At 37.4% G+C, this 18,572-nt stretch overlaps 1 protein-coding gene across 1 annotated transcript in view; it reads left to right on the top strand.

Annotated features, from left to right (window-relative positions):
- Positions 1-18,572, top strand: part of foxp1b (forkhead box P1b) — a 185,116-nt gene that overhangs the window by 122,419 nt on the left and 44,125 nt on the right.

Genomic DNA, 18,572 nt, shown 5'->3' with positions numbered 1-18,572 from the left:
TATGCATCGATTGTTGATTGGATTTTGAGGTGTGGATGCTGCACTCAAAAGTGGAGCAAGTTTTTGATTAAACATTGCAAGGTCCAAAAAATGTAAACTGAAACGCATGCATGGATAAATTGTTCAAAATTAGATGCATTTAGAAAAAGGATTGGGTTCATTTTCAGTTTCATAGCAATTTTAAGATCTTTAGAGATAATAAAGAGATCGATTTTCATTTTTTTTCTTTTTTTTCTTACCCGTAGAACAGTACTGGTGATGACATATATTTGTGTGTGTGTTTATGTGGGTGATCAGACATTGTTTACATTTATACGGATGGTTGGTGGTACAACATGTACCTGTCAAAGCTTGACAAACAGGAAATTAAGGCAGGCAGGGCTGAAATTTGGCAGCACATTAGTGTAGTGTTCTTTCATCACTCACAGTAATCTAACAAAACCACACTCAATGAAATCCTGTCAGTTTTAGCACATTATGAGCACACGGACATCTAATGTGTGTGCAAGTGTGAAGAGCAAGCAACATTAGCTTATTGAATAGAGGTACAGTAAGTATGACGTCCTCTCTCTCTCTTTCTCTCTGATTTCACACTTAATTCTGTCAGCAGCAGTTAAAGGGGGCACCCAGGAGCAGCCCTGGCTCCTGTCTCAGCCTCCGGGCTTTCTATTTGCCTACCCTTTGTGATGCAAAGCAAATCCGGCCCTTCTCATTTCCCCATCCGCGCCCCTTTAAAAGAGAGCAGCTAGCCGTGTCTGATGCAATATTTACGTTTATTTGAGATCATTCTCGCTCAGATCCTTATCTCTGTTTGAGCAAGGTGGATGTTGTTTGTTTCGTGGCGGAATCGCAGGAGACCAAGGGGCATATTTGTTAATTAACGCACATCCCTGCGTTGAGCGAGCGAGTTTGTGCGTGTAATGACTTTATTTTTAGCGGTACTTGCTAATGAACGGATATAAGTGATACCTCAAATTGTACGGCATGTTGAGTTGTTAGTTTTCTAAGCATTTTGACTTGCAATTTTCATTCTAGCAGATGATAAAATGTGGGAAAAACATACATGCATTGAAGAAGTGACCTGAAAATTTCACACAGAACACCACATAGCAAAACTAAAACACCCTTGCACTCACATAGTAACACCCTAGCAACATAACACAAGTTTTGCACAAGCTAGTACCAGTCAGATTTTCTTCATCAAATGTAAATTCCTTTTTTATGAGGTGTTGTTGTAGAGCTGGGCGATTAATCGAAAGCCAAGCGTTACGGAATACTCAATTTTTACAGTCAACAAATATTTATTTAGAAATTATATTCATGTAGTTTATTTTTATTTAGTAATAATAATAAACAATAAAATCAATAACATACATTTTTTACATTATTATTATTATTATTATTTTATAGTCATATTGATATAAAATCACAACAACTTGACCAAATTGTTCAACCTTACGAACAAGAAAAGCAAACATGAAGCTTTACAAAATATTAGCATTTTTAATAGCAATCATAATTTTTAATAGAAAAGTTTTTTTTTTTTTTTTCAGATCGTACAGCCATACGATGTGTCATATCAGTATCATGTCATGTAGTGTAAAAGAACTTGGCTTGTGTATATATCACTGGAAATAAGCCACAAGGGAATAAATGCGGCTTGTGACCTTTAGGTTCTGTGTGAATTTGTTGGCATTGAAATAAAGCCAAAAGGATCAAGCTAAACGGCTTCACTCATCAGGCTGAGGGGTCAGCGGCCGGCAGATTCCACTGTCCAGACTGTTAGTACGTAGAGGAGGAGCAAACCAGCCTCAGCACACAAAGACGAAATTAAAATTCAAATTTATTAATGTATACAGAGAGCATGGCCAACCTGTCACTCACACCAGTGAAAAGAAAGCATGTGTGTTTTTGTCTTTCACCCTCATGTTCTCTTCTATCTTGACTGTGTTCAGAATGGAATCCTAGCATACTGCATACTACTTTGTACTGTATACTGCTATTGTTTTTTTGTCTTGTTTTTTAAAGTGAACCAGTATGCAGAAATAAACTTTTCAAATATGTAGCCTATGTTATGAATCAGTTATTTTACTTTTCTTTTTTGTAATCTAAGGTGGGAACAACCACTCCGCTAGGCCTGACGCAATTAAAAATAACATAAAATTAGCACTTTTATGTCTCTTCCTGGTGCAGTAGTGCTTTGTGAAGTTGAGCACAGTGCATTGTGGGATATAGTACCCAGTGTATTATGCTTTATTTTATAGCCTACTGACCAGTTTGTCACATGTAGTCGCTCATTCTTACTGTGCACACTATATATGTAGCGTAGTAGTATGTAATTCTGAACTTTCTCTTTCCTTCATTCTATCCACTAACTCTTTAGCTCATTATATTATCCCAGCACCCAATAGCTCTTTGCTGTCTTGTGTGATCTATCTATCATTAGATGCTGATCTCTATTAGGTGTTATTGCTGTATTGAGGCACCAAAAGCCAACGTCGATTTGCTTTCCTTACTCTAGAGCATATTAATTTGATTTGTGACTGTTTTATCACCAATTCAGCATTTCGGTCTCCATCCACCTAAGACTTTGAAGATTTAAGTGTTTGCACATTATTTATTTTGGTCAGTAGAGAAATGTAATTGTAGCATGCTAATTGTTAATTGTTAGGCTGTTTAAAGTTAACACAAGGTACGGTAGTGAATTCATGGGAACTTTTACTAATCGATGGGCGCGTCTCTAATATAAGTAGTGTGTTGGATGCTGGACAATTAACCGACAAAATGTCTGATATTTCTTCATTAGTCATACTAGAATTTATTATTTTTTAAAATTAAATGGGGGGGAAAAATCTTTATTAATATGACACACAACATAGAACACCATAAACATCTGCTGTAGTGACAGAGGCTAAACACACTCGGCTGGTCAAAAAACCACGAGTAAATCACCGACAAAATGACACGTGTAATTAAAAGAGTCCATGCCACTTTACCACTTTACACCTACAGCAGAGAACGAGAGAGAGAGAGTCAACAAGAGAAAGAGAGAGAGAGAGGAAGATCGAGAGAGTGCAACTCCCTCCTTGCTAATTACGGTTATCACTGAAATGGTAGGGCTTGAGTCATTAGTTCCATGTGCATTTAATTAGAGGCAGTCTGAAATTGGATTTAACTTATTACTTTTTCATGGATCGCTTTCTTGTCATCACTTCAAATTGGATTGCAGCCCCAGGTAACTAATTATGCCCGCCACAGGATCAGGAGTGGAGAAATAGGTAATTAGGAACAACACTTGCGGACCTTCCTTGATAGTCCACCCTCTTCGTGGAATGAGGGAAAATGAAGAAGATTGAAAAAGAGTGAGGATTATTTGCGGCAATGCTGTGAAAGCAGGTGTGGTTAACTGTGCGTTGCCGCAAGGGATGATGGGTAGGGAGCTGCCACCTATGGAGGATTACTTTGACGTGCAGCTGGGTTGACAACGTTATTTTGACATGATTTTGGCCCGTTGGCGTAATGCCCCTACTAGACACATTGTGGTTTAGTTGATCATTGCACAGTGTAAATGCCATGCCTATCCTCATGCATTCGTGAACTTTTGCCGTTAAAGGCCGCTTGAGCGTAAACTTTTGCTGTTCACGCTTGAGTTGTCGAGAAGATATAGCAAAACAAACGTGGTGTCAATAGGCAGCCTGAAAAGAGAGGTTGTTTGTTTCCTTAGACAGTGTTGACGCTTGTTGAGATCAGCTGGTCTGTTCGCTTATTTTTGGTGGAAACAAACTGGTGTCTTCCAAACATGTGCGAATCATCTGGAGGAGTGTGTTGCTGTACCAGAAAAACTCAACAATGGAGAAGATTCAGCTTCTTTGCGTAGGTGCTTGTTGTCAACTTAAAACATGAGTTTAATTATGATTTTTTTTTTTTAAAGTAAATACAGAGGGTTATTCATTAATTAATTAATTCATTCATTCATTCATTTATAAAATTATTTTAAAACATCTTAAGCCAAAAGGTGTGGGAATAACTGATCTCCATATATAGATAGATATAGTCATAACCAAAAATATCGGCACCCTTGGTAAATATGATCAAAGAAGGCTGTGAAAATTAATCTGCATTGTTAATCCTTTTGATCTTTTATTTAAACAATTCACAAAAATCTAACCTTTCATTGGATAATAAGAATTTACAGTGGGGGGAAATATCATTATGAAATAAATGTTTTTCTCAAATACACGTTGGGCACAATTATTGGCACCCCTAGAAATTCTTATGAGTAAAATATCTCTGAAGTATATTCCCATTCATATTCACAATTTTGAGCACTCCAGGGTGATTGTTTTCATCCAAAAACAATCTCCAGCATATTCAGTTGTCAGACACGACTGGAATTTCAAATGGGACTGGCTTCTATGGTCAGATGAAACAAAAAAAATAGCTTTTTAGCAGCAAACACTCAAGATGGGTTTGGTCAACACAGGGATAAAAAGTACCCCATGTGTACAATGAAATATACCGCTGTATTTTTGATGTTGTGGGCCTATATTTCTGCTGGAGGTCCTGGACATCTTGTTTAGACACATGGCATCATGGATTCTATCAAATACCAACAGATAAAAAAAAAAATCAATAAGTGACTGACTCTGTTAGAAATCTTATAATGGGCCATGTTTGGATCTTCCAACCGTATAATAATCCAAACACAAACCTCAAAAACAACACAAAAATGGGTCACTGGGCACAAAACCAAGCTTCTGCTGGCCATTCCAGTCCTCTGACCTGAACCCTATAGAAAATGAGTGGTGAACTGAAGAGAAGAAGCACCAACATGGAGCTGGGAATCTAAAGGGTCTGGAGTGATTCTGGATGAAGGAATGGTCTCTGATCTCTTGTCAGGTGTTCTCTAACCTCATCAGGCATTATAGGAGAAAATTTAGAGCTGTTAAACTGGCAAATGGAGGTTTCAAAAAGTATTGAATAAAAGGGTGCCGTTAATTGTGGCCAATGTGTATTAGAGAAAAACATTTATTTCATAATGATATTTCCCCCCATTTTAAATTCTTATTATCCAATGAAGGGTTAGATTTTTGTGAATTTTTTAAATAAAAGATCAAAAGGACTAACAATACAGATAAATTTTCACAGCCTTCTTTGATCATATTTATCAAGGTTGCTGATATTTTTGGCCATGACTATAGATATAGTCAATATAGTCAGAAATGTCAGTTTTCTTCAGTGTTTTGATGATGTCAGGAAATAAACAGTGGAGCTGTTTTGCACAATCTTTCTCCTTCTGTTTCTCTTTGCTTTTCTTTCATGATCATATGCAGTCGCAGCGAGGGCAAGTGGAGGTCAAGCGATAATGTCCTCTCACTTTAACAAACGATGAAGGGCCTGCACCCCCTCCTTCCCCTCCACACACACACACACACACACACACACACACACAGACAGACTGCAATTCCTCGTCTTCATAGAGTGCTACATGACACAGTGCAGAAGTCAGGCCTTGGCTCTCCTTCACTAATACCGTCTTTCTTCTCTGCATTTTTTTTTTTCTCTAGTCTTTTTTTGAACTACCGTTTTTTTGGTGGAGACCCATGGCATTGTCCTGACACATGTATACCACAGTGCAGCAATCTGTAACTCATTAGCGGTGTGGTGTGCTGGGGCTCGCTGGAGCTCGGCCAGAGCTTCCAGCCTCTCTTATAGACAACCCCAGCACAGCGTAGAGCCCATCTCAGCCGCGAGCAGCCCAATGTGAGCCGCGGACTCTCTGTCATCCCCTGCTCTGTTCTGGAGGTGACAATGAGGCTGTTTGCAGCCTCGTTTGGCGGCCAGCCCAAACCGGAAGTCCGGCAATAATGCAATAATCCTCTGATAATGTCAGTGTGGAGGGGACACACTGGTTCCTCTTTAGGAATTTTTGAAAGAAGTGTCTTATGCTCACTAAGGCTGCATTTATTTGATCAATGATATAATAAAGACAGTACTATTGTGTAATATTATTACAATTTAAAATAACTGTTTTCTATTTTGATATATATTCTTACATTTAATTTATTCCTGTGATGCAAAGCTGAATTTTCAGCAGCCATTAGTCTTCAGTGTCTCATAATTCTTCAGAAATAATTTTATGCTGATTTGTTTCTTCTTATCACAATTGAAAAAGGTTGTGCTAGTTGTGATTTTTTTTTTTTTTTTTCAAGATTCTTTGAATAAAAAAGTTCAAAAGAACAAAATGTATTTGAAATAGAAGTTTCTTACTGTCACATTTGATCAAATGCAAGGCAGTCTTTGTTACTATAACATGTTTTTTTTTTTTTTAAATAATTTATAGGTTTTTTTTAATAAATATTCTGTCTCCATTTACTCACCCTCACGTGGTTATATAAACTATTCGACTTTTTCTTCCATTGAGAAATGGAGAAATAATGCATGAATAAATGCAAAATGAAGCTTTCAAAAGAACCATAAAGACACAGACAAAAATTTTAATAAATGTTCACTGATCATTTTAAACCAGATCATTTAAGAACCTGCTTAGTATGATTCATGAACAAATTATTCAGACAAGTTTTGTGAACTTAATATAGTTTATTTTACATAACATTACAGAATTTCTTCCTAATTAAATGAAATCAACTGATTCATTGATGCAAAAAAAATTATTAATTCACAAATTGGATTTTGCAACTTGGATTTGGATTTTGGCACGCCAATCAGAGCTAGGGCAGATGTCAAGGTTTTTAGTCAATAACAACTTAAATTTCATTCGGTTCTACACACGAATATATTGCATGGCTTCAGAAGCATGTACTTCAGAAGTCATATGCTTTTTTTTGTCATTTGACAGCCCCAGTTCATATTAACTTTCACTATATAGAAAATAACAGGCAAAATATTCTTCGGAAATGTACTTTTTGTGTCTCTCCGAAGAAAGTCAAATGGGTTTGGCAGCATGAGGGTGATTAAATGATGACAGAATCATCTTTTGTTTACATTCCTTTAAATATATGATCATATGTTCATAATCGCTTTCACCATTTTTTTGTATTTTTTTTTGCTCTGAGGGAAAACCGTCTGCGTGTTTCTCATTCCTCCATCTGCGGCTGTATCCACGTATCATTCCTGTTCTCTTCAGCCGTTTGTTTTTTCTAGTCATATTGTAAGAATGCATTATGTGTAATGTGTAGATGAGAAACAGGTTTGGATGATGCTGTCACGATGAGGTCATCACGCTTTTTTCCAGACCGTCTGGCCCAGCCAGTGAGTAACGTCCAACCATCAGATTGCTGTCGCATCAACGCCGAGTGCCGACACTTAAAGCTACAGTGCCATTTTTGAGACCTTTTCACTTCAGTCATGTTTCGTTTCTCCCCCTCAAGCCGCCCGCCACCCCCTTCTTCTTGTCTCCTCCCTCACTCCTCTCGTCCCTCAATTCTTTCCATCTTTTCGTCCGTTTCCAACACGGTATACAGATGTGTGGTCCATGTTGCTAGGACTGATTCATTCGTCCTGTGGGAAGTTTATGGATAGATGTATATAGGTTGTATTTGAGACTCCAAAACACTAAGAGCTATATGAGAAGCTTGGGGAAGTCTCTTGTGTGAAGCCACATCTGACGGCCTGCGGGTTCACTGGAGAACTGACAGTTGTCAGCGGTTAGCATGAGATGCTTGGGACAGGGGAATATGGGCTACTGTGATCAGTGTGTGTATGTTTAACTGCTTTGAGTAGTTCAGCTCTTTCTCTCTCACTCTTTTTTAAAAAAATTTCTGAATGAGCTAATGTATTAAAATTGTCATTAAGGGCGGACAAAGCACACATGGTGTTGGTTTATGTTTATTACAGATGTTAAAATACCCTGCTGTGGCCTAGTGCTGTTTTGTTTATAAAGGTCGACTGAGTTTGGTAAAAGCAAAGATGTTCACTTGCATTAACAACATGCCAGTAAATTTTTTGTATGTGATGCAATTGTTTTGTTATGGTTATTTCTTTATATATACAAGTTATTATGGTTATTATAAGAAATAATCATAACAAAGCAATTTTATATTATATTTAATATATTACTATGGATTCCTGACCTTAATATTTTATTTGTGTTATTTATTTATCTATCAGGGCTCGAGAGTCATTCTTCCCACTGGACGCACTTTTGCGACTAACTTTCTCAGTTGGTCGCACAAACACATAATTTGGTCGCATTTTTTAATGAATTTTTTTTTTTTTGCTACAACATTTGATTAATCAATGCATGCTGATGAACTTTTATCATAGTTTACAGTTATATGGTAACGAAAGTGTTCAACATTCAACCCGTTCTTTTTCATCAGTATTATTTGTGATTTAAATTTTGTGAACAGGAATTCTTTTTTCCGTGCGCTTTCACTTTCACTGTCACATTCGCGATCTTGGTGTCACGTTTTACAAGAAAAGATAATTGTCTGTTTTGCTATACACCTTTCACTTTTTAAGACTAAAACAAAAGATGGATTCATTGTTATTCTTAATTAAAAAGCACAACAACAATAAAACAGTAGGCTAACAAACTAGCTTGCATTGCACTTATTAACAAAAACGAATAAGACGAGGCATGGCATAGGATACATTACATGCTGTATTATATACCGACTAATAAATTACAGAATGTTAAGCAAACACTGAGGAATCAAATAAATAATAATATTAAAAAAATTAAGGAAAGCCTACATAGTGTAACTTAAGGTAAACAACAAAGATAAGCTTTTCAAAACGAAAACAAAAAGAAAAGTAAAACTAAACTGGCTGTCGCTGACAGGACTTGCATGTTTTTTTCCTACAAGAATACCAACATGTTCACCTTCTCTGGTTTAAGAAGCGGTCTTTTACTTTAGCTTGAAAACCAAATCCTCCGTTGCACTCCATCCATGGCGCGCACCTTCGCGCTCGTGCTGACGCGGCGAGTATAAACCAGGCTCTACACCTGAAGCGCTCGCGCTGAAAGCGCCTCTCTTCGCGTTATCAGTGAAATCTGACTCCTGCTACAAGGTGCCGCGCTGTATGAAGCAGACGCTTTGGAGCTGCGCAGACCATGCACGTCAAATTTTTACTCGAACAGTCTCAAAAAATGGTCGCAAATGAAAAATGCTAAATTCGGTCGCAGTCTAGATATCCTGTGTATATGTATGTATGTGTGTATATATATATATATAATATACACACACACACATAGTTATCTGTTTTTTCAAATGAACTCTTCATAAATATATATAGAATTTTAATGCTGCTCTTTTAAACTGTCTATTTATCAAAGAATCCTTGAAAAAAATAAAAAAAATCCACAAAAACAGTAAGCAATGGCTGCTGAAATGTTCAGCTTTACCATGACTGGAATAAATTACATTTTAAAATATATTAAAATAGAAAACAGTTATTTCATATTGTAATGATATTTCACAACATCACTCTCTTTACTATATCTTTTTTTTAATACATATATTTATAGTGTATAATTGTGTAATATTAATACACATACAATGCATATTAATATACAAAATTAAAGATGCAAAAAAAATTCTTATATAAGACAATTTTTTCAATGCTCAAATATGGTCATTGGTTTTTTACATTTTTTTTTTTCTTTCCTCTGATCGAATGTTTTGATGACGCCTCCAAAAATAGTGTCTGACTCAAAAAGCACACACTCTGAATCAATCACAATAGCACATAAAGAAAACAACATTCCCCCACCCACTTCATTTATGTTGAACATCATCAACAAAAGCTCATGTTTTGACTGAAGGCAAAGCCGCAGCGAAGCACAGACAGCAAAGGCACACTTATCAGCGCGCTAACATATCAGCGCGCGATTAATCAAACAAGATCTGCTCGATATTTAGCAGACTCGTGCCTTTTGCTAAATGTGCATGTAGTTTGCGGTGTCTGTAGTGATTGCCTGTTCCCTCAAATACTTGCGCTAAATATCATCACCGCACACCATACTGTACTGAAACTGCTGGCGTCATGATAGTCAGAGGTCAGAGATGACTGTTTGGTCTAGCTCATTCATTAATAGAAGTGACATTCAAGATGTGTGCACGCTTGTGTGATTGGTCTTTCAAAAGGAAGGTTGTTGCCCACAGCACCAGCTGTTTTCTGTTAACATCACACCTGTTCTGCTAAAACCTGTTTCAGTAAACAACAGATTACGTTTAATCACAGGACAGAGTTACAAATGAGCTTATTTAGACCCACGCAAAGGTCTAAAAGAGCAAAGATATCTCCGTCATAGTAATAGTACTAGAACCTGTCACGTCTGTAGTGGTTTTGCGATGACTCTTCACGAGAGGATTCGTATGACTGTGCAGTTTAAATGCTAAACTCAAGCAGGTTACCAGCAAACGCTTATCTGGGATCAGTTTCCCCTTGGCCCTGTGTCACCCTGATAGTCATACAGGGAACTGCGGAGCTGATCTGAGATGGAGAGCGTTATTGTTTGTGTGTCAGTCTTGCGAAGGAGTCAACCTGTGCTTTCCAATTATCTGTAACAAGACATAAATGAATAGTGTTGGTTCTGTGACTCACAAAGTGATGGAGTGAATAAACAGCAAGATCTATTAGACGGCTTGGATAGAAAGAGTATGGGTAATTATGGCGTACAGGCCCGAACACAGCACAGATAGATGGGGAGAGAGTGAGAGAGAGACAAGAGGAGGAGGCTTGAACTGTATGTCTGCTAAATTTATCATGAGCCCTTTGGGAGCAGTGAAATGAGAACAGTGGCCTATTACTGCTAAGAAGGTGTTTTATTGAGAATATGCCGACATTCTGCCCAGGGGAGACGGCATAGGAGAGGGGGTACGGCCAAATGTATGTGTGTGTGTGTGTGTGTGTGTGTGTGTGTGTTCATATGAGCGGCTGCATGTGTTATGTGTGCATACTTGCACGGCTGCTTGCCTTTTTGCCCTTGCTTGAGAATGTGTGCAGTATGCTTATGTGTGTGTGCACACTTCTGAGAGTGTTTGTCAGGGAACCAATAAAATATTTAATTATTCACTAAGGTATAGAGCTTTAATTCTTAGGTTCTTTAAGTCCGTAATCAGTACAGCTCATATCTGATGGTCTACAGAAATTGTTTACAGCCTCACATGCAATTCAACTACAATGCAACACAGATTACACTATTTGAATATGATAATTATTTAATGTTGTTGTCTGTCAAAGTACAGTACCATGGTATTTACTTTGTGATACCACCAGTTTACTTCTTTATAAAGGTATTACTTATTTAAAAATGGAATTTATTTATTTATTTAGCAATAAACAAATCTGAAGTAATGTTTGTGTGTGTGTCTATATTATATTATTTAATTTATTTATTATTTAGAATTTTATTTAGTGGATTATTTAATTTTATTTATTTAGTAGTAAATTTTTAAATGATGTTTTTAAATGAATTATTTTATTTTATTTTTAATTAAATCAATAATGCCTCTTGATTTTTGAAATGTTCATAATATTTCGTGTTTTAAATGTCTTATTAATGTAATTCAAAATATAAAAAAAATGATATAGTTCTTAATTATGATAATCATTTAGTGTTGTTTGTTTGTTTGTTTGTTGTTTGTTAAAGTACAGTACCATGGTATTGGTTTGTGATGCCACCAAAGTACTTTCTTATGAGGTTATAGTGTTCATTTATTTGTCTATTTAGTACTTATTACTAATCAATAAGCAAAAATAATAATTATATATATATATATATATATATATATATATATATATATATATATATTATGAATGTAATGCAAAATATTTAAAAATTAAAATAAAACTAAAATATAAATTTCTTGCATGCAGAGAAATGCCTTTTTCTTTTCTTTTTCTTTTTTTATGAAATGCTAATATTGTATATTAGCCTTCGATTTAAATTTTACTTATTGTGTCAACTATTGACTAATGCAGTAAGTTTAGCCTTTGTCTCTGGGTTTTGAATGTGTAATATAAAGTTTGCCAGTAGGGGGCGAAGCAACTTTTCTGTGTTTTCCCCTCTTTTTTTAATAAAAAAAAGTGTGAGAAGGTGGTGATGTTTTAATCACTTGCTAGCGCTGAGCACTTATGTTCTAACCGTTCACAGCAGAAGTAGGGCTGCGGTGTGTGTTATTTTATGCTGGAAATTAGGGGATTTGGATTGGAGGGAGACTGAATTGCACCCACACACAGAGTCAGTCTGTGAATGGAAACAGCAACCTTTTCCGTAGTTAAAGTTTGTGTCTGGTCAAGTAGTTTAAAAGGTACTCTTTTAATGACTGTAACATTTATTGTAAAATTTAATGTAAAAGATATATATATATATATATTTCATATAATTTAAATAACTGTCATGTTTTAAATAAAAATTAAACATTAAATTCTCCCTTTTTTTTCTAATTAAAGTGAATGGCCAAGCTTGTGTTACCGTAAACAATTCCACTTTATAAGAACAATAACAACTTGCGGAATCTCTTTGTTTTTCTCCCACTCTTTCTCTCTGTCAGATAGTGTTTCCTTATCTGTTGTTTAATTAAAGGGTTTCTTTTCTTCACTCTTCCATTGTTTCACCAGCACGGACAAAACCTTTACCAGGGTCAAAGGGTTAACAGCCATCAACTGTGCTGCTTTTTTCTTTTTGTTTTGTTTAGGTCCTTTTTGTTCTCTCTCTCTCTCCCTCTCTCTCCTTTTTTTAATAGGGTCCCACACAAAGGCATTGCTTCACCTGCCCCCCTCCCACCCCAAACACACACACACACACACACACACACACACACACACACACACATACATATACACACACACACACACACACACGGCCTGCGGCGGCCCCTGCCGCTGCTTGTGTCCCCATTTGAATTGATTATGTTTAGAGGGCTGCTTGTGATTGGTGGAGAAAGGGCGTGGTTGATTGGATAGTTTTGTATCTTGTCAGCTAGGGAGCAACCTCGCGCGTGCAATCTGTCCATATCCCCGGGAAAAAGGCTCGAGACGCGGCAGCACGCGCACACGCTAGCTGTAAACGCCTCTCTCTCTCTCTCGCTCTCTCACTCTCTCTCTCTCTCTCTGCCTCTCGCTCTCTCTCCCTCTCCGCTCCGCGACTCGTGTCTTCTCATCTTCCGCGATCCTCCAAACGGCCCAGCTTCTCTCTGTTTACCCTGCCAGCCAAATGGAGTTTGTCAGGTTTGTCAATATGATTGATTCTGTAATTTTTCAGTGAAAGAGCTGTTTCTGTTGCCGTAGAAAAGTTTTACAATGCAGTACGTCCAGGAGAAAAGGAAGAGAGCTTGATTTCTCCGCATGCTGTTTGTATTAGTTTCTATCATGCTGGTTGGTTAGGAGACGTGTAAACACTGTAATGCGATTACAAGTTGATGCTTGAAGCTTCTCTTGTCAGTTGCAGTTTACATGCTCAGGATTTTAATATGAGGCTTTTGTTAAATGCTATTTTGTGCTGTACATTTATGTTTTTAGTTGAAGACAATTACAGTTAAGTTATGCAGATACTTTTTTTTTTACTCCAAAAATTTTTGTAAAAAGGTTTCTAGATTGCACATGCTGTGCAGTGTTGGATTTGTTGAAATTTTAAGTTAGATTGATTAGTTTTGTATTTCATTCTTGTGAAAATTAGTGGTGTGTGTGTGTGTGTGTGTGTGTGTGTGTGTGTGTGTTGAAGAGGGTTTGTTCCCCTTCATGGTTACCCATATTTAAAGGGGCAGGGACACACTCTGATTTGACACTTGTGTCATGGGCCCTGGTTTTGTGTGTGTGTGTGTGTGTGTGTGTGTGTGTGCGCGCAAGAGTGTGACCGTTCACATGCCAGGAGTGTGATCGCTGAAACTAAGGCAAAGTTTTGACACTCTCCTTTAGTTTTTGTGGGCTGCTTGCTTGTTTTAAAGATGTGCATGTTGTAAAATAATCAGTTGATATTTTATTGATGCATTTAAAGCAAATGAATTGATTGCTGATATGCAGTAATCAGGATGACAGTTTCTGGTTGTCGTCATTATTTAGTTTGTGAAGTTTGGGACTCGAGGTCGGTGGGGGGTTCGATACGAGGATGGCAGGAGAGGTAACGACTGGACGTGTGGAAAGTAAAGGCTAAACAGGGATCCTCGCGGAGGGTAATGCCGCACAGCTGTGACCACCGGGCCCCTTCGTTTAGAAAGCGCGAGAGAGGGGTGAGAGCTGATTGGGCTGACAGTTTGTAATCAGACTTGATTTATTGTTCATTAGTAGTGCATTAGGGCCCGTTCTGGCTGGGGCCGAACCGCATTTATGTTGTGCCCTGACAGGCCGTGAGCCTGCCAACACCTGTCATTTCTACCGCTCGACACGTATTAGTGGCGACGACAATATTGGTGTGTGAGAAATTATTCACATGTGTGTGTTTATGTGAGATGGGAGAACAAGCAAACTGTGTGTATGTTGAATAGATATTTCCCATAGGAAAGTTTTTTTTTTTTCATCAAGAGTGGGGGTTCTGGTCAGTCGTTCATGCGGCTGACCTCTTTCACAGACGTCTTGCTCTACATTATGTGGTAAGAATCGAGAATACTTTGGTGATGATGACACACGGCATTACCAGCTGTTCTTTTCTGTTGTCTTTTTCCTTCGTTCTCTCACAGAGGAGAAAGATAAAGAAAGAAAACTTTTGCTTGTTTTTTCTCAAGATGCATTTCTTCTTTCTTTTCTTGTACTAAGTTTCCAGCAAGCACACCAGGTGAGCATCCTCTCTGGAAGAAGCAGCGTAGTGACGAATTGCTCCGAAAGACAATTTTATGATATACAGCAAAAAAAAAAAAAAAAAGATTGCGGATGCTTCTTCAACTCACATCTGCAACTTTATACTTTGAAAACTAATTTTAGCATGGAACTGTATAAATTTAGAGATTATATATATTTTTTTTTTGTAAAAGTTTTTATTTTATTTAACAAATTACAACGCTCATTTGTGTCTTCTTTTTCAAAATTAGCTCACATGCTAACAGTATCTCTAACCCAATATTAATTGACCCTGGTGACAAACATCACAACATGGTCGATCAAATCACGAAGCGCAATTTACTGAAGCCTTCATGTGATGTCATGGAAACACGGATTAGCGTCGTTGTCGTTTGGCGTCGCGCAGAATGGGACATCTCCCATGCTAGGATGTGACGACCATTGTCTCGAGTAAATTCTCAATTTGAGGAGGATTTGTGCGACTGTGATCTTAATTAAATCTCCACCGACTCCAATAACGCGTCTGAAGGCATGCGCGACGTTGCGTAACCTCGCTGAGCTGGTAAACCATAAATCATATCAGCGGGATGAGTCGAGAGAGAGAGGGAGCGAGCGAGCGGGGGGGAGGGAGGGAGGGAGGAAAGGGCTTTAGGGTGTAGAGGAAAGGTGGAAAGTGGTGGAAAGCAGTTTGTCGACACCATTGTTTTTAATGGCACATGTCAAGCTGGGTTGAGCGGGAGATGTTCATCGGTCCCGCTTTGTGACAGTGTTTTAGTGTGTGTGAGGAGAGTCACATCAAGGGTCACCTGGGGTTGTGTTGTGGTGAGAGATGATTATTGCTGCCAGTTACAAGATGGTTCCAGTGGGAAGATCTTTTGAGTTTGGGGTGTGTTAGTTAAGGAATCATTGTGGTTGCTAATCAGTTTTGATCATAAATTGTAATTGTTAACATGTTGTGTACTGTTGATGAAGAATAGCTATTTAATAGGTAAAGCTTGATGAAAATATTAATAATGTAGTCTAGTTTTTAGTTAAACAGAAATGTGTTTTCTTTGTGGCAGCAAAATAATAAATATTTAATTTAAAATAAGTAAATAATAAATTAATAATAATAATACATTTTTTTATGATAAATTGCTATAGTGATATTCCTCACTTGTAAGTTTCTGCTAAATGTAAATAAATAGATTATGCATTTAATGCACGTCCTTTGCTCTTTATTTACTTGAACTAAACCTAATAAAGCTGTCTTTGTCAGAAAGTGAAAACGGGGGAAATAACTGTGAAATTTCCAGTTTAATTCTGACCGCAATCACTTGAGTGCACATCACATTGCAATTACAATTTACAAACTCATAAGTAGGCACTTTCCAGGACTTGAAGGCAGTAGATGTCAAGGGTCAGGATATTCAATATAAAATATAAATTCAGTATGCTGGTTTTCATGAAGGTTTTTTTTTTTTTTTTGCATCCTAATATGCAGAGAGATGAGAAACTTGTTTTATTTTTTGTGCTCGAATCCAAGGCAAACACTCATTGAGGCACGACACATGCCCGTGGCACATCCATAATGCACCCACCCACAGTTAGTGCGAGAGATCAAGTGAATATCCCCTGAGCAACAGCTCAGAAGGTCCCGGGGCTGATGGTCCACCCCTTCGGGACACCCACCTGCAGTGGGGTTGAGTTAGTGTGGGAAAGGCAAAGCTGAACCTCATGCTCTCCTTCGCCCCTGCTTGTTTGTTTTACAGAAGAGCGGGCCAGCTCTGCTGAGAACTTGTTTGTTTGTGGTTTAGAAGTTAATTAAAGCGCAATCTGGATTTTTGTTTTTACAGTTGCCTTGAACGGGCCGCTTTCCCCACACAGAATCTGCTCGGTAAATGGGCAGAAAATGTGACTATGATTATCCTGTTTATGTGAACTGTAAACGGGCTGCGAGAGAGCCAGAGCGAGGAAGAGGGAGTGGAATTATTCGCAGTTCAGAAGCGGCTGGGGAGATGGATTTATCTACACTTCTGCCCTAGATTGTTTTACTTTATAATAAAAACCCGTAATAATAATTGTACGTGCATGTTTTCGTAAATGCATAAATATGAGACAAGGATATCTCCATTTAATCCATTATGAATTTAATATTTATTTCTCAAACTGTGTTTTTAGAACTTTCTACTCAGATTTTATTAGCTTTTTTTTTTCTTCTTTTTAAATTTTGAACTGAACTAAAAATTTCTTGAAATTTAAAATTGCACATTCAAATAAATAATTACACCATGCATGAAATATGAAATCTTTTTTTTTCTCTACGGCACGCCGTGCCAAATGAGCGCACAGACAATGCTATTCCCTATATCTCTGGACAAGGTAAACCAAGAGGCTTCAAACAGACCAAACCTCCTCTGATTTCTCAAGGGCTTGTTATTTTGTACTTCTCAATTCTATTTGATGTCCTGACAAAACAAGATGACACCGGGGAGCTGGCATTAAAATTTGATTTTCTTTTTTTCCTGCCCTCTTTCTTGCTTTCTTTCTTTCTTTGCAACCTGTTTCCGTGCGGCCAGTTCAATGTGCGAGACGCTCTGATTGAAGTTGCCCCCCTTCACACTTCATCTTAATTGCCTATCTCTCTTTTCCAGTCTCTCTCTTTCTCTCGTTCTCTCCGTGCATGACATTTTGCTCTCTCAGGAAGAATGCGTTCTTCATTAAGTCAGTATCAGTGTTTCTGAGGTTCGTCAGATGTGTGTCAGATGTTTCCTCGTTAGAGCCGTATTTTTGAATGCCGTTTCCTTCTCATAGTCATACTGAAGATGAACTGGACGATGGATTTGAACACCAGGTTCAAATGAGCTGGATCCACAGCTGCGTCCAGTACGCTCGATCTCCCAGCTGGCATCATTCTGTTGTTGTATATATTAAGATTCTGTTATATAATTATATATTATATATATTCTATTATTTAACTTTCAAGTTAAATAAAATGTAATGATTAATTTTTATGCCCATAAATTTTGCAGTTTTGAAGAAGCAAAGTTATTAACAGATGTATATTTTGCATAATTATTTTTATTTTTGTATTATTGTTTAACATTTGTTTACTTTTTTTACATTTACTTATTTTACCCTTTTATGTTTTTTTTTTTTAACATTTACTTTTTGTTACGTTAATCTATTTATGTTTGATTTTGTTTTTATGTTTACTTTTTTAGGTTATGTTTTAAAAATTACATTTATGTTTGCATTTTTAATGTGTGTGGGTTTTTTTGTTTTTACATTTAACGATTTCTTAACGTTTTTAGTCATTTACATTTTTAAAAAGTGAGTGTCAGGCTTGCTTATTAATTTTTGCAAATTGGAGATGTTTGCATGTGTTGGCGTGTAAATGTTGAGTGTACAGCGTGTGTGTGTGTGTGTGGGTAGGGCTGGTGGACAGCAGGCCTGCGCTAGCACATTGCCTACAGTCACATAGCAGCTGTTCGAGTATGTTACAGTTTCTCTGTGTGTGTGTGTGCGTGCTAATGTGCTACACTCACACCTGGCCTACACCTCTCCTTAGTGAAATTCATAACCGTCAGCTTTCTCCAGTTTGCTCCCTTTCTTCCTCTCCTAACAATTCTTTCTTTTTCTGAGCAAACAGGTCTCGTGCTATTTAAAACTGTCCAAATGACAGCTGAAATATGCATTCATAAAATTCCTTGTATCTCGTTTAAACAGATATCTGCTTTATCTCATAGTGCTTTCATCATGAGACTGCTTGAAATATGTATTTGTTCTTTCCTCACCTCTTATCAAGCGATATGGCCGTTTACTGCAATTCATAATAATAATTTCATTTC

Source organism: Onychostoma macrolepis, chromosome 06 (genome assembly GCF_012432095.1).
Source record: "Onychostoma macrolepis isolate SWU-2019 chromosome 06, ASM1243209v1, whole genome shotgun sequence".
NCBI classification, from domain to species: Eukaryota; Metazoa; Chordata; class Actinopteri; order Cypriniformes; family Cyprinidae; genus Onychostoma; species Onychostoma macrolepis.
This window is presented reverse-complemented; position numbering and strand designations above follow the sequence as displayed.